This window comes from Tyto alba, unplaced genomic scaffold, assembly GCF_018691265.1.
Source record: "Tyto alba isolate M040663 unplaced genomic scaffold, T.alba_DEE_v4.0 Super-Scaffold_45, whole genome shotgun sequence".
Taxonomy (NCBI): domain Eukaryota; kingdom Metazoa; phylum Chordata; class Aves; order Strigiformes; family Tytonidae; genus Tyto; species Tyto alba.
This window is the reverse complement of record NW_024881321.1, coordinates 25,317,746-25,341,928: the sequence shown is the minus strand read 5'-3', so window position 1 is coordinate 25,341,928 and position 24,183 is coordinate 25,317,746. Positions and strand designations below refer to the sequence as shown.

The following is a 24,183-nucleotide window of genomic DNA, read 5'->3' as shown; positions in this document are numbered from 1 at the left end:
CTTAGAAAGGTCCACAAATGAGATATAATATCAGCAAAATCCTCAGGGAAGGTACCAAGATTCTTTCGTTTAAATTTATTTTTCTTGATGATATATTTAGAGAAACAAAATCTTTCAGATTTGTTATAATATGCCTTGGGTATCTTTGATTTTCTTTTCCTTTTGGTCATTTACTGGTGAGAAAAAGGAAATATTTTAATTTGTCCAGGAAAGCCATTTTATACTATTATAAGATTTCAAAGGTCTGAAAGAGACTTCAGACTAGTTAAAGGCCTTATCTGTATTAGTGAGATGGAGAAATTGAAAATAAAAATCATCATGGGCTAGCTCATCTTTTTGAAATTTAATATAAAGAGTCATTCAATACATTACACTATCACCTCTTAAGTTTGCAAAGCAAACTTAACTGACTTAGATGTTTAATTATACCACCACCCTTGCAACATCAAGGAAATATTTGTGGGGTTTTTGTTTTTCCTTTTGACTATTACAGGATACAAGAGGTCTATCATGGCTGATCTTCCTTGCGTGTGCCTACCTTTAAGAAGTGGTTCTAGATTTTAGATTCTGAGTAGACATAAGTACTATGCGTAGTCAAAATTCAGGCAGAAAATCTATGATGAATAAAAAAAAATGTCAAACACATGCTTACTGTTGCCCATGATAAGACTCTTCTCATCTAATTTTAGCCATTTAAAAGTCAGGTGTCTAGTTTAAGTTATTGATGGAATCTGCTTCCACTGATAGTGGAGAGAGAGTGGCATCTCCATCAAGTTGCTCATCCTTGTAACAGATGTAGGCTGAAGAAGTCATTACCTGAACGGTTATTATGTTTCTATATTAACTGTGGAAGAAATTTGAATAACTTGAAGAAACATTTCTGGAGACCTAAAGATAGGTGAGATGAGTCCTATTCTTTTTAAATTTTCTCTAGACATTTTTATTCCATGCATTTTTGGCTTTCTCTAGATAAAATATGAATCAGGGACAGTACTATGCAAGCAAATTGTTTAAAAGAAAGAAGAAAACCCAAAACCTTCAAAGAATATTAATCAGCAATATGCAATTAGTGGCTATTTTCTAAAAGCTGAGTCTGTTATTGGGATGCAAAAAGCGGCTAAGAGATGTTCAAATTCACTAGTGTTGTCTCCCCTGATCCTTTGAGAGCAGGATTGAGAGTGGCTCTGCTAAAGGATAAGAAACCTATAATTACTTTTTTTTTTCTCAGTCTATTTTATCATACAAGCAATTTTCTGTCTTACAGAGAAGCTCGTTTTATTTCAAAGACTGAAAGTGATCATTAATCTCTTTCATAGCCTCTTTTTCAAGTGAATCTGAAATTAATCAGAAACTTTCAATTTAACCAAAGTGAAGCAAGTTTTTTGTTGCTTTCTGTTTTGTGTTTTTTTGTTTTGTTTTGGTTTTGTTTCTTTTTTTTTTTTTTTTTCCATGTGAACTTAAGGTTCATCATAACCTTTATAAAAAAGCAACATGACATTGTATGGGCAAGGTATAAGTAAGGAGAAGTATGGAAAACTATGTTTCTTTTCTGTTTCTGTGAAGAATGCAGTGTTTTGAATGAAATTCTTCACATTTGTGAGCATCAAAGTAGTGAGCAAATGACAAGTGCGCTATATTTCTGTCATTTATCTGCAAGTGGCACTTGTAGGAAACAGAAAAACAAAATGTATGTAGAAAATCCAATCTAGGTCAATTTTGCATTGATCTGGATCAACTTTCCCTTATATCTAAGTCCTCTATGCATTTTGTGTGAGTTCTGCTGCTGAGTCTAATACACGAGTCTACATTTTCAATAAACATAGTATTTCAGTGATACTGAAAACTCTTTAATATATTCACACACAAAGCTTTAATGAAAAATTATGCAGACTTTCATAGGAGCAAACAGGATTTATTAAAGTTTATGACAATTCTGAAGAAATTACTCTAGAAAAAACCAATTTTAATAGAAAATGCTATTGTTTTTCTAAAGGCTTTATAAATCATCCCCCCCCAAAACATACTGAGAAATACAATTCTCTACTGTATTTGTAAGATGATCAAATATTTATAAAAAAGTCTTTTTAATGTTCTATAGTATTTCCTCAAATTATTTTTAAAAAGTAATAGATACCTCAGTTCTTAATGAATGTTGATTCTGTTTCAATTTCCTATAATAGTTCTTAGCATTGATTCTCTTTTTTGGGGGGTGGGGGGATGGGATAAATATTTTTTCTCTCAGTATCTGTATGTTTCCATGGAAACCTCATTCCTTGACTGTTACATCTCCTATGTTGTTTTTATATTATTTGGTGGGGGGGTGTTTGGTTTGTTGGTTGTTTTGTTTTGTTTTGTTTTGTTTTGTTTTGTTTTGTTTTCCTTGTCCTTTAGTATTTATCTTTACAATGGAGTTTCCTCAAACTACATCTCATTGATTCATACAGGAATAGCATCTCTCACTGCCACTGTCACATCCTTTTCAGATGGAAGGAACCAGTTCTGCCATAAAGTGTCTCAGTAAGTTTTCCATTATCTACAAGGATATAGAAATTCTTTACTTCTCATTTCTTTAAAAAACATTCAAATCCCAGAAGAATTAAAATCCTTTCTACATGTACAGAGTCAGCGAAAAAAAAGAGGTGGACATATTTTCAGTACTGGTTCTTATGGCAAGTTCAAAAAACTTTTTATTTGAAAAATTTTACTATTTAAATGTTTTGTTTAATTAACAGGATATTAAAATCCTTAATATCATGACAGTGTAATGCAACAATAATCTGATGTGATTGAACAATACTAATAGAACACAATAGTCAATAATATAATGTGATGGACAGTCACAGCTATTCATATGTTATTTTGATGGGCTGGAGTTTCAAAGGGCATCATATCAGAACACTTAGAATGCATAACTTCTGAAACCCTAAGACATGATTATAATAATAATCAGATTACTGCTTTGTACTTGCTGGAAGCTGTTTGCTATTTCTATGGGTTCACACTAGTGCTGCTATGTTATCTCAAAGAATTTCAGATGAGATTGCATCAGAATGAGAACATTTATTTGTAGAGTTTTTATACATTTATGCATCAACAGAGAATGTATAAAAAGGTAGCTTCTGAAAATACATATTGCTTCAGAATTATAATGAAAGGATCTTTATGAGAAGGAATATTTTGGAACTTCTCAGTGCATAGCCAATCACCTAAATACAGTTTTTCCCCCTAAAGTTTCAGTAATTTTTATGTCAGGTTTTGGATACATTTTTATTTATTAAGCTTAAATAATTATTTAAAAATTTCAATTAAATATTCCCAAAATGAATTACTAACATTTGATAGGAATTTAGATTAATATTATTAAAGGTAGAATACAAGTAATTTTTGAAAAAGCTGTATAAAAGTGGAGGAAATAAACACATCATCACTACCTTCATTATATTGTATGTGACAGTATTAAATGGAATATCAAATCTTATCGCATTGTGTTACAGATTTGTTACTACTGGTTCTTCCTCCAATGCCTGAATGTCTTATGCTGTGATTATGCTTACAAATTTCTAAATTCTATGTCAATCTTCTTCCAATAATGTTTTTCTAAGACCTCCCAAATGTATACATTTAGTATCAGACCATATTGCAGTATGCTATGTGGCATTCTCTAGCTCGAAATACTCGATGCACTCAACATAGTCTTTATATTTTTATAGATTTGTAAGGCCGGATGGAATTATTATATATTCTTAGCCTGATCCTCCATATGACACAGGATTATTATTTTTCTGTATTGATCTCTTTTGGACTAGAACATATCTTTCAGGAAAACAAGCAAGTAAGCAAACAAACAAACCCAACACATGTAACAACTTTGTTTTTTAGTAAATTTCAGTAATAATAATCCACTACACCTTTAATAAAATTTTCAACTACCAAAAGTAATCTCTGGCAAAGATTTGTCAATTTATTCTGGTTTAAATTTGGCTTACTCTAATAGTGAGAAACTCAGGAACAGGCAATCTATCTGACTGTATATTAAAATATTTTTGTACAAAACAAACCTCATCCTTTGCTTGTAAAACAGTCTGGTATTTTTTCAAAATTTCACTTTTGACATAACTGTTCTTTTGTGTTAGAGGGATTAATGTCTGTCTACCTAAAATGAGCTAAACTACATGTTCTTTACTGAAGCCTGTACTGGTTTTGGCTGGGGTAGAGATAATTTTCTTCATAGTAGCTAGTATGGGGCTATGTTTTGGATTTGTGCTGAAAACAGTGTTGATAATATAGGGATGTTTTAGTTATTTCTGAGCAGTGCTCACACAGAATCAAGGCTTTTTCTGCTTTTCACATCACCCCACCAATGAGCAGGCTGGGGGTGCACAAGAAGTTGTGAGGGGACACAGCCAGGACATTTGACCCCAACTGACCAAAAGGATATCCCATACCAGTATGACTTAATGGTCAGCATATAAAGCTGGAGGATGAAGCAGGAAGAGGAGGACATTTGGAGTTATGGTGTTTGTCTTCCCAAGTAATGTTTAAGCACGATAGAGCCCTGCTTTCCTGGAGATGGTTGAATACCCTCCTGCTGATGGAAAGTGGTGAATGAATTCCTTGTTTGCCTGTTAACCTGTATTTATCTCAGCCCATGAATTGTCTCACTTTTACCTTTCTGAATCACTCCCCTATCCCATCTGGGGCGAGTGAGCGATCAGCTGTTTGGGGCTTAGTTACTGACTGGGATTAAACCATGACAAAGCCCTATAATTATATTTTCCTGGTATATTATGACTACAAGGGATATAATCTGAATATATTCTATTTCCTGATATATTCTGAAATAAGTTTGCTTTGCCTTAGCTCTCAGTATATGTGAATTTTCTTTGCTTAATTCTGAGATGACCAAAGACTTTGGGACTGTTAACACAGAAAAAAAACATATCAAACCAACCCAAAACCTCATGAGTTAATGAACGATTTTCCCCCAGTAAGTTTTATGAAATTGAGCTCTGCATCTCATTACCACTGTCACTGAGCTTTTGGTATGTGCAGAGCTCGGGCGCAGCAAGTCATGTCTGCCTAACACACATCATTTAAGCAGTGTAACATCTATACAGGAAAAGGACCTTGTGTCTATGGCTATTAGGAGGTGAAATATGAATTTTCTGTGTCTCCTGAACATCTGTTGTTCATCATGGTGTACTAGATGTCCTCCAAAGGAACCAAACACATTTCTGCATCTTCATGTCCAGAGAAAAAAATTTTACCTTTTCATCATGCTCATCCAAAGAATGCATTTATATTTTCAAAGTACATCTCCCCTGTCTTTCATTTTGATAGGTTAAGAAAGGAAAACTTTTCATTTTCTCCTGTAAAACTTTCCATTTCCTAGATCTTTACAGTAACCTCCCTCAGTCCAGTTTTAGTTAATCTTTCAGAAACATGGATAAGCTCCTTCAATGCCTTCTATGTTGTAAACACGGTTCTCCTTTTACTGGAATTACCTTTACTGATGTATGCCAAGATTGCTTTTACAAGCTCAAGACACTGTATGAATCTAGAAAGACACCTGGATGCCAAGGTGTGTAAAATGACACAAAGATTGGAACTTTCACTTCTAACTTGTATGTAGACACCTTCATGTAGAGCTTTACATTTAGGAGTCTTAATTTTGAATCCATTAACACCCTTATTTTGGGAAAACAAAACAAACAAACAAACAAACAAAAGTCTACTAAGTTTGCTGCAGAATACTATTGTTACTACTAAGCAATGGTTCAAGTCCCTAAATAAGGAGGGAAACCATAGGCAATGACCAGTATGATAACTTTCACAGGTTCTAGAAAACCTACAAATCAGACTATGTATTTTGACACAATCTGCTATTTATACCTGTACATTGTTCATGAAGTCTTCTCCTGTGAGTGTTCCATATTATTTATGTTCCATTATAGTTTACTGTTGTCATTATTGTTATTACTTTACTGTACTTGACTAAACAGTATCAGCATTGAGAAAGAACTTAACAAACCAGTTATATTCAAAAGTATCCATTTACCATTTCTTGCCTGCTCTTTTGGATGTTCATATAAGGAAAACCAATATGACAAGCCTAATCTGTTATATGCAATTCCATATTAAATAATACTATTATTAAGTTAAATTTAGTTCATCAAATTCCATGGTAAAAAAACATGAAAAACAAAAGTAGCACACTGAAACTAATGGTTGAAGATATAAAATCCTGTATGAATTCAACTGTATTTTTATATAAATAAATTAAAAACACAGCTTTCAATTTTCTAGAATTAGTATAATATCCAAAGTGTAAGAAAGAGATATGTTGTTCTTTCTTGGCCTTACTCTACTAGGATGAAGGAACTCTTGCTGCTGGAGCATATTTCTGTATCTTTTATCCACATTTTAACACGTAGAAATGCATGCTGACTTGTGGGAAAAGGCTGTAATCATTATAAAAACTTTCTTCAGCCCTACAACTCAAGTCAGATTTATAGGACAGTTTACCAGTTGTGCTGCTTTTAATCTCCTGACAAGCTAAGGATTAAACTTCAATTTTTGTAGTAATAGTGAAATACCCTTCTTAACTCTGGTCTTGTATTTTCTTTATAAAACAAATCATCTGAATATGGGAATTCAGATTTTTCAGTATTTTGTCTTTCTTAAGTTTTCAGATGTTCCTTCTTCCACAGAAAATACCTCTTCATTTTTTAAAACCCCTACTAAATTGCAGCTCCTACTTGTTTTATGTTGAAAGAAGATAATTTCTTTTTTTTTTTTTTTTACATCATTTCCATATTTTTAGTTTTTCCTCCAAATTCTTTCAAATTTAAATGATTTTTTCTTTTTAAATGATTGTTATTGCTACCAAAAAAATTAATCCTTAAAATAACAACAAAAAATAAAAAAGGGTACAGTCTGCTGGTAATCCATTAACCAGACTATTAATGAACCCATTAACAAATAAAACCCGAGACTCTCAAATCAGTGAAAGAGAAAGAGATGGGTCATTATTCTGAGTAGCCATTGTTAATCAATCTCTAGAACCTCTGTATGTAAAAAAAATTGCGTCTTTAGAGAACACTGAACTTATTCTATGTCTAAAAGAATTTATAGAAATTATGTGGAGTAGCTGACTGAAGCATACTGAAAATCCATGGGCCAAAAATTTTCTCTCAGTTACAATAGTGTAAATCCAGAGTATCAGCAGAGTTCTAAATTTTCCCCTGATGTCAGATTCAGTGTGGTATAATGAATAGAATGAGTATCACCTTCAATATTTAAGAGAATTCCAGCTAAATTTAAAGGGGATTCCCCTGGTGGTATAAAATATATGTGCATATAATTTTTATCTTGAGAAAGTGGAAAATGAAGGGTTTTAGCTGAGACTAAAATAAGCAGTCATGAATATATCTTCTGCATTTTTTCCATCACTGGTGTACTTCCTTCATCCCGTGTCTCTTCCTCATTTTTTACTTCTCCAGCCATATAACACTTCATTACTGCTATTAAGTTTAGTCAGAAAAGGTGGCTTAAGTTTTAATATTTGTAAGAGAAATATGGTTAAAGATATTGCATTAATTTAAACTGAGCACTTTTTTTTTTTTGTTCTACAGGAAAGTTCCATATGGCATTTCTATAGTATGGAAAAAAATAACAGATTCAAGATTTTTTTTTTAATGTAGTCATTTTTAGATTTTTATCTCTGTTTAGGTCAAAGAATTTCAGCTATGCATTTCTGTTTGTCTGAAGAACCTCATTTTCACTTGTACAAGTCACCTTTTTCTGGATGTCTTATTATGAAGAATAAGATGAAAATAGATTAAATAAGTAGACTTAATAAGAAATTGAAATGTTCTGGTTTTGCCTTGTTTTTACAGTAGACAAGAAACTACCTATAAAATACGTGTTTGCATTTTTAGGCTCTAAAATAGTGAACAGTCATAGAAGTTGCCTTTAGAAATTTAGAAATACTCTATTTTTTTATTTTAATATTTACTAATATGGTATCAAAAGATTTAGAGGTCAGTGACACATTACACTTTTTTTCCTTTACAAGTAAAATTTTTATCTTTTTAAAATAATATTATTAAATTACTTTATTAGACCTTTTTTTCTTTCTTTCTTTTTTTCCCCAGGGTATTCATTCCAGGGTGATTGTCATAATATCTCCCTACTTTGATACTTCTGCTTTATCTGTTGCACTCAGCAGCCAGGAGATGAACATAAAAGCTCCAGAAGCTGATTAAAATTCTGAAGCACATTTGTCATCTATTAAGTTATCACTACAGTTGCAAAAATTTCGTAAGGTTAATTGTCTTACCAGGTAATGCAAAAAAGTATGCATTAAAAAAAAAAAAAAAATCAATCTGTATCTTCCTTGATTAAATAACCATTCAGGATTTTGTTACAATGTAGCTGTTAACACTTTCTTACTGTTAACACAGAACAGTCTTCATGATTACATTGTTTTTAAATCAAGAATTTTGGTCTAAGAAGCTAAAGAAGCAAGAGCCTCACACAATGTAAAGAATATTTGTCTGGCAGCTCTGAAGCTGCGGCTAGTGTATGTTCCTGCATTTTAGTCAATGACTAATACAAAATAAATAATCTACTTGTTTTGGGATAGCCTAGAGGATGTATTCATTCTCTCCTGCGTGGCCTTCTGTTTAGAGTATTCAGTAAGTACAGTCCCCTTATTTCCCTGTGATGTCAGGGAAAATTCCTGAAAAGTGGGAGCTGTGGTTATGTATTTCTTTAGGCTTGCCTTGAAACTGACATGCTGTTTTAGATGGTTTGCGTTGTTCTAGCTATAAAGCTGTTCTGCAAAGGCTGAAGATCACCTCTTACTTTCCATAAGTCCTTCTTTATGATATCTCCTATCAGGTTATATATGTCTTAATACATTCAAAAGATAGGGTAATCTGTGTGGCTGGATATGTTTTTATGTGCATGTGTATTGTACATGTGACTTTGTGTGTCTGCTGAGAATACATGCTCAGGTTCACTATTGAAGCCTGAGGACATGGAGCTGTGTCAGCCTTGCCTTCACTGGACAGCTGGATTTGGGTCTCCTCTAACAGATATTCCAAGATAAATGATATATGTTTCCTTCAGCATAGCTCTCTAAACAGCACAGTTTCCTGAGACATTTTGTAATGTTGCTTTTCCCCCTGGCCCATTTCTGGCCCATGTTGGGAGTATAGTTTCAGTTCCACTGGTTTGGATAACTAGGCTAGGACAATCCTGTGGATGTTGTACTGCCTAACCCAAGGAAGTTGGTCTTAAAGAATAACTATTGAAACATAGGTAGTGACACAGCCACATGCACACAGAGATAGTTTAATAAACTGAAGCAGAACAGGGAAGAAAACTAAGGACATACATACATTTTAGTATTGTCTCAGGAATAAAATTATTTTTAATTACAAAATTTAAAAAAAATGAACAAAGAGAAAGGAAACCAGAGTGAAAATTATATTATATAAAGGGAGTGAGAAGTGTTCACAACATAGGTAGATTGAAAACCAGATTCAAAACCATCAAAGAAGATGGAAAGGGAAAAAAAATATAGAGATCAGACTAAGAGAGATTCTCAAATATCTATGTGAGAAAAGAAACAATAAGTCAATGACAGGCTTATATGTATAATTTTTTAAAAATTGGAAATACACACTAAATAAATGGAAATAGATATTTCTGAATAGATAGGGAAAAGTATGTGATGGAAGTTGGAGTGGAGGTTAAGTTAATCTGAAGGAAGAATCTGGTATTGAAAGAAGAAAAAAAAAAAAAAAACAAAACAGAAAAGAACCTGGAGAGCTTTAGACAAAGAGCTTTTTGTAAAAAGTAACAGAACTGTTACACTGAGAATGAAGAAGAATAACTTCAGTAGAAAATGTTTTGAAATATATAGAATAAGTTGTCAGTTTATCATTGAATTTAGTCCCTTGCAATCACATACACCCAAGAACTCAAAATTTTATTTGAAGCATTTGTAAAGTAGCCACTGTAAATTCTACCACACTCGCAAAGCAAAATCCAGTTCTACAAATTAAGAAAATCTATATATATACTTAAAAAAAGACTAAAAGACACAGCTGTGAAGCTCTGTTAAAAGGGAGCAAGAAACATCAAAGGTGCTGCAATTATTCTACTTTCAGCAGTATGAAATTTGATGATCTCCATGTCAAAGGGGAAAGGAAAATAATCCCAAAGAGTATCTCAAAATTAATATGTTGAGGCTTTATTCTTGTGCCAAAGTGTGGTAATAAACTAAACACTGAGTACTTGAGCAAGACATCAACAAGGAACATTTGAGATTTTAAACAGCAGTGAAAAGACTTTATATTCTGTTATGCACACTATATTTTTCTGTGATCAGTATCTAATGTTTGATAGGAAAGTGAAAAAACCTTAAACATTGTATATGAAGGGCAGAGAAAAAAATCTTCCCAGGCTGCTGTAAGAGATAAGCAGAGCTATGAAATATGCATTTAGTATAATAAAACATTCTGAAAAGCAGAAGTACAGCTGAATCTAGTGTTAGGTCTATTTGAAATGGGAATGAAAGTGGGACTACAACTAGAAAAAAGCTCTTGCAGATAGACGCTGTATTTTTTCAGATGGAAAAATGTCATAAAATTCAGATTTTTAAAGTTTGTTTGATATTTTTTATCTGCCATTTTCATTTAAAAAAAACAGAACAAGTATTTTCTGAAAAAAAAAAAAAAAAAAGTTTTCAACTATTAGTGTAAATCTCCATTTAGTTCTTGGTGGTTAAAATTTACTGTTGTACCTGCAATGGATAATAGCCTAGGGTATGTTAACCCTAGTAGTTTGTGGCCTGAATTACTGTTCTCTTGATGTTAGAAACCATGATAATGAACTGTTATTGCTGTAATATTTTGTGAACTCTTCATATTTGTAGACACAATAAAAGCAATTGAAATACTCATGTATCTTTCTCCCTGCCAAAGCACTATTCTCTACAATATTTTTTTTTTTTTTTGTCTTTTGTTACTTACAGTGTGCAAGGCACTGAAATTTCCACTAATTCCGTCACAAAGCCATTTTATATCTCACTCGGGGAAATGTTTTGTATAACAACTTTTTAAGAAATTTATCTATTTATTTCCTGTTATTTTCCTTGCACCTGGTTAAAATACCTCTAATTTTTCATTACTTTTTAATTTTCCAGCCAAGCATTACATACTTATTTTATTTAAGACTTGCTCATGTGTCAATTCTTCAGGCACCTGGTTCTGAAGTCTTTCCAAGTATTGATTATCTTTCTGGTAAAGAGGTGCCTATAAAAGAAAGGAGGATACTGAGTACAAAGGGCTGGTCTCCAGGCAGATGTAAATAATATAATTATACATCCCTGGTCTATGGCATTGATTTCTTTTCAGATTATGAGAGGATTTTTATCTACTTATGAGCAGTAACCTAATTTCTAGTGTTCTGCTTAATAACTCCTTCAATTTAGTTTTATTGTCACAGCTTAGTGGTTCCTTAGTGTCATTATATTCTCTGAGAGAAGAGGGATAACATGAGGATTTCTATAGAAAGCATGACTGTGGTAGAAGTGCTACTTCTTATTCTTAACAGACGTGGTATGATGGCCTATAAACATTTCAGATATACTGAGGCTGGTAAGTGGAAGTGTGTAGCAAGTACAGAATCCCACATGAAGAATAGAAATAAACCTGGGAAATGACTCCTTAATGAGCTATTAAGCAGATTATTGCACAATAAACATATCCCTTAACAAAAAAACAAGCAGCACAGTAGGTGCATTTCTTTATTAATCCTTAAAAAATTCTTGTTTATTTTTTATTGCCCCTGTTTTTCTGGATTCTCTTAGGAGCAGTTCCGGGTCATTTAGCACTTGTCTTTCCTCCAAAACAGAGGCTTGATCATATGGGTTTGACATTTTACTTTCTGCTGATTTTAGTAAAGATAGATCAGTGTGATGGATGGTAACACTGAAATACACAACCTGTCAAGAATATCTTACTTGGTTTAGAAATAGAATATATTTGTGTGAGATTTTATCAGTATATCTAGAACACACTAACAAGATGTTCCACATACTTTCAGTGATTACTCTGAGGTTTTAAAAAAATCATTATAATTTTTCTTGGTGGGATAGTGAAAAGAATAATCTGTGTTATCTGTCCTTTAAAGGATACATGCTGTCATCTAAAGCAGAAAGCATAACATTTGGATAAGAAATTATATTATCACCCTTGGCATAATTGTTATTTGGTCATTAATAAATGATAACTCATTCTCAATACAATTTTATAGTTTTCCCACATACAGATGCCTAGCCTCAGAAATTTTTACTGAAACCTAAAGATCAGAAAATACTAAGTTCCTATCTCCCCTTTTTAAAGATGTTTTTTTTAAATGGACACATCAAAATTATTTATTATCTTCCAGCCTCCATAAACTATTTTGAAAAATTACTTCTTCTCAGGGAATAGTAATTGGTTGTTAAAAAAATACACCACCACTCTTCAGAATTTATTACTGAATAACAGTAAACAACTCACTTCATTCGCATCCTGGCTTCTGAAGTTAAAATCATATTCTGGCAGTTTGTCCAGTTACTTGTTCTTGGTATACCTGTTGACATCCAGCTTACAAAGCAGAAAGGTTTGGGTTTCCTGGAAGTCATTTACCATATTTACTGCCTGTGTGTGGATGCCTTGCATAACTTGTAAGGTCTCGTATCACACTAGAAAACTATGTTCATCATAAAATCTTTGTTACAAAAAGACCTCAGGAGACCTAGATCAACTTGTCCAATTACCTACTCAGAGCAGGACTAGTTAGAGAAGGTTGTTCAGGGTCTTTTCCAGTTGTGTTTAGAACATCTCCAAGTATCAAAACATCTCAGCATCTCTTGGCATTCTATTCCAGTGCTTGATCACCCTAAAGACGGTTTCTACCCCCCCTTTAACCTAATCAGAATTTGTCATGCTCCAACTTGTTTCTGATGCCTCTTGTCCTGTCACTGTGTGCTTCTGAAAACAGACTTGAATATAACCTCTAATTGGGTGTTTGCACACATCAGTGTGGTCTTCCCTGAGCCTCTTCTTCTCAAGGGTAAAAAACACCTGATCTCAGCCTCTTCTCCTTCATCTTGTGTTCCCTAATGATTTTGGTGACTCTCTGCTTGACTTGCTCCAGTTAATTCAGTACCATTCATATCCTGGAGAGCCCCAAATTTGCTACAGTACTCCAGATATGGTTTCACAAGTTCTGAACAGAAGAAAGTAATCACTTCTCCCAACCTTCTGTCTTCACTTTTACATATACATCCCAGTAGACAGTTGATCTTTGCTGCAAGAACATCTGTTTTTCTACCAGGATACTCACACCCTTTTCTTCAAAGCTGTATTCTAGACAGTCGACACCAGTCCATTCTGTTGCATCACTTTATTCTGCCACAGATGGAGAACTTTGGTTTTGCCTTCATAAGGCTTCTCTTGGCCCATGTCTGCAGCCTGTTAAGGTTTCTCTGAATAACAACTCAAACTAAACGCTCCTCTCAATTTGTCCAGGACATTAAGAAGTTAAACAGTATTGGTACTGGTTTTGACCTCTGAGGCATCACACACCTAACCAGACACCAGTTGGACTTTGTGCCACAGATCATAATCCTTTGAGACAGAACATCCAGCTTGTTTCCCTCCAACCCTGTAGTCTGCTTATTCAGTCCTCACCACACTAATCTGGCTGTACAGAAACCCGCACATAGAATGCCACTCCCAGAGATGGGCACCTATCTTCAAAATGCTGCAGTGTTAAATGTTACAGTATCTAGTTTACAATTCTTGAGAAGTTTTGGTTTGGTTTGTTTTTTTTTTTTTTTTTTTTGTTTTGTTTTTTTTTTTTTTTTTTTTTTTTTGATCTTGTTGCACTCTTTTCCCTTAATAAAACTTGAGAGAAAATGTGCATTGCTGATTTAAACCTGAAACCCACCTCTCTTCATAAAAGACACATTTTTATAAGTTTGAACTTATATTTCTGCCTTTAAAATCTAAATTTCATTTCTTTTAGCTATTTATATTTCTAAGTCTCAGTCTTGATTTTTCATTCTATTACACACTTATTTTTTCCCTAGCTCTGCTCACCTACCACTGAAAATTTAATCAGCTTGTTTTAATCAGTCTATTTTCTTTGTAGGGCAAGTAACACAATATATTTTTTACTTAGATAACAATATAATGCTTTGTTGTGCAATATCCAGCCACACCAATAACTTTAAAATTGTCAACTTCTGGCTGCCAGTTCTGTGTTTTATCTCATAAGATAGCTTAAAATACAAGTGGACATGTAGTATGATTTGCATTTTTGTAGCTACCGAGGTATTTTCACTGGCTTTCTACCTGTCATGATTACCTTATCATCTAAACTAAACCTCTAAACTATAAATTTAATTGTTGTCCACAAAATTTATGCATTCTGATACTGTACACAAGTTTCTAAATGAGAAAGAAAATGCTCTTCTAACAGTAAAGCTCATTACAGAAAAGTTTACAGGCACTCCAATACGGAAAAATGTTAATTTACATTTATGTTAGAGGAGAATCTCTTGATAAATGTTTGTGAAAGTGTCGTGGTTTGAGCCTGGTCAGCAGCCAACCACCACGCAGCCACTCTCTCCCCATTCTCCTCCGGCAATAAGAAGGGACAGAGAGCCAGGTGTGGGGTTCAAGATAGGACTGGGATGGGGAAAAAAATCACCCTTTATGGTCACGAGCAAAAGGCAGACTTGTTAGGGGAAGAAAAAAAGAACATACATTTATTACAGACACTAACAACATGTAACAGAGTAGGAAAGTGAGAAACATGGCTACATCTTAAGAACACCTTCCCCCTACCCCTCCCTTCTTCCCGGGCTCAGTTCTGCTCCCGATATCTCTACCTCCTCCCGCCAGTGGCACAGGGGAAGAGAATGGGGGGTGCAGTCAGTGCTGCCACTTCCTCCATCTTCAGTGGGAGAAACTTCTGGAACTTGTTCTCCCTGCTCCATTGTGGTCCCCCTCTCACAGGAGACAGTCCTCCACAAACTTTCTCCGACATGAGTCCCTCCCATGGGACGCAGTGTTCCCCACAATGCTTCGTTGTGTTTCACCAACTTTCTCCAACTGAATTCCCTCCCATGGCTGCAGCCCTTACCGAGCTGCTCTGGTGTGGGACACCCCCACATGCTGCAATCCTCCCAGTGGGGAATTACAACAGCGGGGGCTACTGTTTCCCACAAGACCCCAGCCTTCTTTGGGCACAGACATGTTGATCAACAAGGCAGAAGCCACAGGCCATAAATCAGTGTCTGCTCCACCCTAGATCTTCATGGGTGGCGGGGGGGGGGCGCCCTGCCGTCTCATCACAGGATACAGGGGGGTCTTTTCTCTGGCATACCTCCCCCCTCCTTTCTTCCTCTGTTCCTCCACTGACCTTGGTGTTCATGCAGCTGCAGCAACTCCTCCTCACAAGTCCGACTGCACGTCACCACGTCCCTTCTTGAATATGTTATCGCAGAGGCGCAGCTGATTGGCTCAGTTTCCAAACAGAAGTGGAGCTGACTTGTAGCTGGGGGAGCTTTGAGAAGCTTCTCACAGGGGGCCGCCCCTATAGTCCCCTCCACTGCCGCCAAAAAAAACCCCACCACTCACTCAACCCGGGACAGAAAGACAAAAAATGGCAGAAATGTATCCTGAAAAGGAGAAAGAACTATTTCCTCTTTCAGGATTAATGAAACTGTGATTCTGATGAATTTCCATATACAGACCTGCTACAGTTATAAAAGACTGTAATTCTTTTATTTTTTGGCTTTTACTTCCACATCACACTGATCAATAAATTGACCAAACAAAAGTATTTTTGGAATATGAAATAATACTGCAGTTTCTTGATTTAGATAATCTCTTAAAGAAATCTGTGCTACTAAACAAAAAATATTTTCCTGAGCATGACAAACTTCCAATTGTGCTTAAACTGTTATTAGCAATGGAAAACTCATATTATCAAAAAATACATTTGCAAAGTGAAAAAAGATTAATCTTCGATTTGGGAGTCCTAGCAGGGTGAGTTGCAGAACCTGTTAGGAGATTACCCAGCTTGTACTTGCAAAAATACGGTTTAGATATTGCAATAAGTAAATTAATCTTGAGTAGGAGTATAATAGAAATGATTACAATGGAATTGTTGGTTTCAATAGAGAAGAATGAAGATTTGTTGATGAAAAGCATATTTATATTAGAATGATAATGTCAGTGCTGTGGACTAAATTAAAGAAATTATATGACCTTGTCATACCTGTAAAAGTCCAAAAGGCTTTATTTAGATATATGAAGAGGTTGAAGAAAAAATTAAATATTAAAGGAAGCAAATTAATAAGGCACAAAAATGACAGATTTTATAATGATTGTAACAGAAGTGTCTGTTACAATCATTTTGTAATGATTGTAACAAGTCAATGACATGTGTCATCATTTAAAATCTTATTTTGCTATTCAGCAAAGGCTTACATTTTTCTTATTGTTAACATCATTAATTAATCGTTCTGTATGATTGTTTTTCCCTTTTAGTTCATATTTGCAATTAGATTTCTACACTTTCCCTTTTCTACTCTTCAGTGTTAGTCTAAGATTAAAGACTTCAGCTTTCTTTAAAGTTAAGAAATCTGTTTATAGCTTAGCTGAAAATAATCTCACTTAATTAACAAGTTGCTGGAAAGTGTTTAAGTGTATCTAAGATCATAGAAAAATAAAAAGGAAAAAAAAGAACACCTCTCCCCTCCCTGCTGCTTTGTGGTGTAGGCTTTTTTATTACTTGTACTGTGGTAACACCCAAAGGCCCCACCTACGAAGCTACATGTGCTACAAAGCTACATGTGCTAAACAGTAAAAAACACCAAAGGAAGACAATTTCTGCCCCCAAGAGATTTTGACCTGAACAAAAGTCACCGGATATTTAAATTTCACTAGAATTTGAATATTTATCTTAGAAGTATTTCTGAATTCAGACAACTTGAGTCTAATGTACTTGAGAATTGTCTCACCAAACTCTAGAATGGTAGCTTAGAATGCATTACAATTATTAAGAATGTACACATTGTTGTATGTTACACTGTACTTCTACCAAAGAGATAAGATTTCCTCAAATGACAAACATTCTAAAGGAAAAATTGCTCAGTAATTCAGAAAATAAAATAAAAAAAAATAAGTACACCTCTGATATACAGGTAAACTCCACATTAACACACAAAAATTTTGAAGTCTATTTCTATGCGTTTCCATGTTAGCAAAGCAGATTGGTTTACTAGCATTCACAGGATCAGATCACATTTGAGAAATATTTATTGAAATTTGTTAATATATTCTTGACTTCCTGATGGATTTCTACAAGGTATAAACCAGCTGTATACCATATACACAAGTCCAAGGTACCTATGCTGGATGTATCAAAATGTCTCAGATGTCACTGATCTAGTTGCTAGTCAATGCAGAATCTAGAAAACAATTCAGCTGCCTGAGCTGAGGTAATGCATGACATATGAGGAAACCTTGGGTAACTTTCAGGTCTGTTGCTACTGCCCCATAAAAACATAAGTATCTTAAAAATTCTGGGTCATACCTGCCAACTTCCTATGGATGTTTCAGGTAGGCACGGTTTTAAAGGAGCAACAGACACTAAGTTGAGGTGCCTGAATCAATCCTGAAGAAAAGTAATTTTATATGTATTCCTGGAAGAACTGTGCAATAGAACCCACCCCAGTAAATGGCAAACTGAGTAAAAACTAAAATCATTATGCATTTTCAAATACCTGGACATTCTCAGAGTAGATTTTTTTGCTGATTTATTTACACACACACACACACACACATACACACACACACACACACATATATATATACACACACACACTTATTTATATATATACATAAAAAGCATAGGCAACTTTCAGAAAGCATTCGAACATCAAGGAATTTGAGGCAATTTGCATAATTTAACTAATTTATATTTTTTGCTAAAGCAATAAGTCCTGGTTTTGAGTGAGTGGTGGGGTTTGGTTTGGTAGCAGAGGAGAGGACTATAAGAGTGGCCCCCTGTGAGAAGCTTCTTGAAACTCCCCCAGCTCCAAGTCAGCTCCAACTCTGCACCAAAACTGAGCCAATCAGCTGTGCCTCTGTGATAATGTACTTAAGAAGGGATATGGTGAGGAGGAGTTGGACATGTGAGGAGGAGTTGCGGCAGTTATGTGAACACCAAGGTCAGTGAAGGAATGGAGGAAGAAAGGAGGGAGGAAGTGTGTCGGAGCAGAGACCTCCCTGGATCCTACGGTGAGACAGAAGGCCAGCCCTACCCTGCCACCAATGAAGGTCTACAGCGGATTACACAATGATTTATGGCCTGTGAGGTGTTTCACATGGTTGATCAAGGTGTCTGTGCCCAAAGAAGGCTGGGTTCTTATGGGAAAACAGTAGACCCCTCTGTTGTAGTTCGACGATTGGAGGATTGCAGCATGCAGGAATGTCCCATGCTGGAGCAGCTCGGGAAAGGCTGCAGCCCGTGGGAGGGAATCCAGTTGGAGAAAGTTTGTGAAGGACTGTCTCCTGTGAGAGGGGGACCATGCTGGATCAGGAGGAAGAATTTCCAGAAGCTCTCCCCTTCTGAGACAGTAGAAGTGGCAGCACTGATGGCACCCCCATTCCCAGCCTCCTATGCTGCTGGGACGGGGGGAGGTAGAGATATCAGGAGCAGAGCGGAGCCTGGGAAGAAGGGAGGGGTGGGAAGAAGTTGTTCTCAAGATGCAGCAATGTATCTCACTGTCCTACTCTGTTAAGTGTTGTTAGTGTCTGTAATAAATGTATGGTTTTTTCTACCCCTAACGAGTCTGCCTTTTTCCCATGACTATAATGGGTGATTTGCCTCTTCCAGTCCTATCTTGAATCCCACTCCTGGCTTATTTATCCCTTCTTATTGCTGGGAGGGAAGGGAAGAGTGAGCAGCTGTTTGGTGCTCTGTTACCCTCTGAGTTTAAACCATGACACAGTATTACTACAAAATTTTTCAAGTGAAGACCTAGTAATATATCATAAAGCATTTATTTTTATTGTGAATTTATCAATTACAGCTGACCTATCTATCCAAGGCATTTGTCAATTCAGATACCCAGATAATAAAACCCTTTGCAATTGTCTACATAGTGATAACTGCTTTAGACTGTGCAGAAATAAAACAATTGGCACCAGAATTGAGAGAAATGCTTTCTCTTGATGACTTGAAAAGTCATGGAATTTGTTGAATTATTCAAAGTAACATTAAGTTCTAGGTCTCTGACAAACTTCACAAACCTTGCAAGCACGACTTTAATACCAATCTCCATCTCTCCTTCCCCAAGCAAGCTCACTGAATGCAATTTTGCTGACAGTTTTAACAACATGGAATGGGACAAATCATCAGAACACTGTGAAGCAATGTTTGGGATAAGCCATGAAGTTTCTGGAGCATTTAACATATTTGAACAGCTAAATCACCATTTACTGGAAATTTAAAATTTTCTTTATTCTACAGAAGAAAATTTCCAGATAAATCCATTTTTTTTATTTGAATAATTCTCTCTCCATTAACTAAAAGTGTAAGCTTTAAGAGGGATATAAAGACCCTTTCTAGAAAACATGTGTTAATCTGTACTTGGAAATGTGAAACCAATGTAGACTATAACTCTGTAGCCCTGTAATTACAGTATTTCCATTGCTAGTAACAGACTTAAGGCTTTGTATTAACTCTGCATGGACTCACAACTAGGATATGCTAGGCTTGCTTTGTCTGGACTTCTCCTGATCTGCTAGGAACTTTTGTTTTAACTTAGCTAACAGCAACAGTCTCACATACAGATGGCTCTTATATTATTAGTCTTAGTTGTTGCTTAGCTTTTTTTTTTTTTTTTTTTGTAAAACATCTACTGCCCTAATGTTTCGGTATAAATTTCTTTAACCATCAGTACAAACCAGTTGTCATTCAGTGTAGAATGATTTATGACCACAGAACACAGTACATGAGAATATCTCTTAAAATGTGGGCATAGGATGAAGCCAGAAAGCCCTGTGCTACGTGCTGTTCATGGATCACCAGTTATCGAGTATCAAAGGAAAACAACCTTGAGTGCTGGGTGAAAAGCTCATGGGGATAACTAAGAGGAAAAAACCCATGTATACACAGTATAAAACATACCAGAATAGTAATTGGGGGATAAAATATGAAATCACTAGTTAATGAAGAAAGAACAAGATTTACTGTTGTTGTGGTTTACACTCAGAGGGCACCTGAGACTACACAGCTGCTCACTCCCCCCTTCCCTCCCAGCACTGAGAAGAAAATAAAGCATTAGACTTGGGGAAATGAGATAAGGACAGGGAGGGATGACTCACCCATAATAGTCACAGGCAAAACACAGACTCGTTAGGGGATGAAAAAAGAACATAAATTTAATTCAGACATTAGTAACAACACCACTTAATAGACAGAGTAGGACAGTGAGAAGCATTACCACATCTTAAAACCACCTTCCTCCAACTCTCCATTCTTCCTGGGCTCAGCTTTGCTCCCAATCTCTCTACCTCCTCCCCCCCCAGCAGTGCAGAGGGGAGGGAACGGTGGGTGCGGTCAGTCCTGCCACTTATTCTTCTTCAGGGTGGAGGGAACTCCTCACATTCTTCCTGTGTTCCTTCTTGGTTCTCCTCTCACAGGAGACAGTCCTCCACAAACTTTCTCTGACATGACTCCCTCCCATGGGCCATCCAGCCAGTTCTTTATCTATTGAGTGGTCCATCTGTCAAATACATGTCTCTCCAATTTAGAGACAAGGATGTCTTGCAGGACAGCGTCCAATGCTTTGTACAAGTCCAGGTATATGACATCAGTTGCTCTTCCCCTATCCACCAATGCTGTAACCCTGTTGTAGAAGGCCACAAATTTTGTCAGGCACAATTTGCCCTTAGTGAAACCATGTTGGCTGTCATCAATCACTTCCTTATTTTCCATGTGCCTTAGCATAGTTTCCAGAAAGATCTGCTCCATGATCTTGCCAGGTATGGAGGTAAGACTATAGTTCCTCGGATCTTTCTTTTTTCCCTTTTTAGAAAAGGGTGCTTCCCGTTTTTGAATTAGTGGGAACTTCACCAAACTGCCGCGACTTCTCAAATATGGTGGATAGTGGCTTAGCCACTTCATCTCCCATTTCCATCAGGACCTGTAAATGCATCTTATCAACTCCCACGGACCTATGCACCTTCAGGTTCATTAGATGCTCTCGAACCTCATCTTCTTCTACAGTGGGCAGTTCTTCATTCTCCCAGTCCCTGCCTTTGCCTTCTGGGATTTGGGTGGTGTGCCTGGAGCAATTGCAGGTGAAGTCTGGGGCAAAATAGTCACTGAATACTTCAACCTCCTCTATATCCCAGGTGACCAAGTATCCCTTTTCTTTTTGGAGAAGACCTATATTTTTCCTAGTCTTCCTTTTATCACCCATATACCTATAGAAGCTTTCCTTGTTGCCTTTGATGTCCCTGACCAGATTTAACTCTAACAGGGCTTTCGCTTTTCAAACCTGATCCCTGGCTGCTTGGACAGTTTCTCTGCAGTCCTCCCAGGCTACTTGTCCTTGCTTTCACCCTCTGTAGACTTCTTTTTTACGTTTGAGCTTGTCCAGGAGCTCTTTGTTCATCTATGCAGGCCTCCTGGCTTTTTTACCTGACTTGCTCTTTGTTGATATGCATTGTTCCTGAACATAGAGGAAGTGATTCTTGAATATTAACCAGATTCCTTGGGTACTTCTTCCCTCCTGGGCTTTATACCATGCTACTCTGCCAAGCAAATTCCTAAAGAGGCCAAAGTTGAAGTGCTAAGGAAACCACAACATTCATGGTTTTATTAAAGAATCAGTCTTTACTTTATATGAGCTAGTATTTGCTGAAAGGTACATACAGAGATCCAAAAGTAGATGTTGAAATTTAAAGTTTCAAACAGAAGTTTTAATATAAAATATAAAAATATTTTCATTTTATGCACTTCTTGTCAAAAAAATCTAGTTTATTTCAGTTGATACTTTAACACAAGAAAATAAAAGGCTGGAAGAATTTTCAAAAGCTTTGAAAGTCTGTCTTCATCTGTTACAAACTCAGTTCTATACTTTGTGAGAATCATACAGTACTGAACACACAGTGCACCATTATACAGAAGGGAGCTACTTGTTTGGAAAGTTTAGCTGCTGTTACTAGGTATTGGAGAATACTTAAGAAACATTGTAGAAGCCTCAGACATTTGTGCACATCATCATTTAAGAAAACAGGAAACATGGTCTGTTTCTAAACTACACTACAATATGTATAAGTATTGTGGTCTCCTGATGGGCAAGCCCAGTCAATCTGCTGGAAAGCACCACAGGTTTTTCCCTTCTCATAGATTGGGTTTCTTCTCAATAAAAATGTGAGCAAGAGAGAAATATGTGCTTCCAGGACTCATATGTGCTGAAGCTTTTCAGTGGTGTACCAGGAAACAGGGAAATATCCCTAAATCCCTCAGTTTAGACATATGTCATCTGAGAAATTAGGACAGTATTTCCTGTCCTGGGGTCCACTCTGGCTTATTATTTCATGGTAATAAGCTGAACCAAGGGTATAGCATCACAAAGTATCTAAGGAAAGTAGAATCGGGTAAACCCCAAGTTATTACAACAATGGGACACACTAAAATCCTCTGAGGCAGAAAAAAATGAAATTTTTTTGTCATGGAAATTAGTGACATACAGTCCCCACTGTTTATTCTCAATCTTTATGTGAATCTCCCACAGGTATCATCTGGTACTCCATTCTATGGCTAAAAAAAAATGCAGTTCCAAGCTTTTGTTGGAGTCTTCTGACTAAATTTTCCCCTTTCATGTGAAAAGAACAGATTTGTAGGGCTATTCTGATCTTCCTGAGTATGTAGAAACACCTGTGACAGCAATGAGAGTTCTTTTCAAGGAAGAAGAGCAGAATAGATAATAAGTGGTCCATTGTGCAGACAGGAGAGGAGAATTTAGTTTTAATGATCCCATTACTTTCTGCTAGACTGCTAAAAATTGCTACACTGGATAAACCAGTTCAATAGATGCTGCTCTTTTTTGGTTGTTTTTTGGTTTGTGGTTTTTTTTTTTTTTGAAAAACTGGAATGACTTTTATGAAACAATTTTTTTAAAGACTCTGTAGGGCAATTAGGGCAGCTTAGTAACTTCTTTATTTCCCAATGGATATTGTAATTCATAACAAACAAATTAATATTTAATCTGAAAATTGTACATACTTTCATTGTTGTTGATTTTTAATTAAAACTAAGGTGCTGAAACAGTCAATGACAATTACAAATACAGGAAAGATTAAATATGATAATTTGAATTGTTAATTATGCATTATCACATTGATATGCTAATCGTGTCTGAAGAAAACACAGGATACTTTACTTAAATACTAATGTAACTGCACTGACCATTTCAGCTACTGAGAAAATGTACATAGTGCCTGTGCAGAATTGTAAAACTTAGAGAGAATAATAGTATATGGGATTTATTTGTCTTTTGAAATAACAAAACATTCACCATGAGGACATTTTCAGTCTTATATATGAGCTGTAAAGGACCGTAATGAACTTATAACAGTGCAAAACCAGAAGACAAATTTTAAAAGCTTTTTCAGAAACAAATCCAACTATGTATTTAAATATTGCAAAATGTGCCACTGTATAAAATAGTACAAACAAGACAGGCATCTAGATGTATCCCTGGTGGAAACTGATTTTCACAGGAAGAGGTATGCTAGAATGCTCTTATCATCAGTTGTATTGTGTAGCTGCTTCAAAACAACCAGAAACTTTGTTGGAAAGCTGAGGGTTTTTTTATTAAGACACCAAAATGAACATCACTGGTTTTTGCCCCATGCTTTATCATAACAACAGAAGCTAAAGTCTAATTAGCGTTTTAGTCTTCTCACTTCAGAATCATGAAAGAAGCAAAAAATTTGCCAACTGTTCTAGAATCTGATTGCCTCTGTGTTACAGCTGATTTCCCTACAGAATGCAAAGAAATAGCTACTTGGAAAAAAAAAATAA

General features: G+C 35.7%; 1 long non-coding RNA gene across 1 annotated transcript; it reads left to right on the top strand.

Annotated features, from left to right (window-relative positions):
- Window positions 1-1,545: 1,545 nt before the first annotated feature.
- Window positions 1,546-21,776, top strand: LOC116963270. Its single transcript, XR_004408058.1, has 3 exons — window positions 1,546-1,557; window positions 8,584-8,588; window positions 21,693-21,776. It is a non-coding gene; the product is annotated as an uncharacterized LOC116963270 (long non-coding RNA).
- Window positions 21,777-24,183: the final 2,407 nt, after the last annotated feature.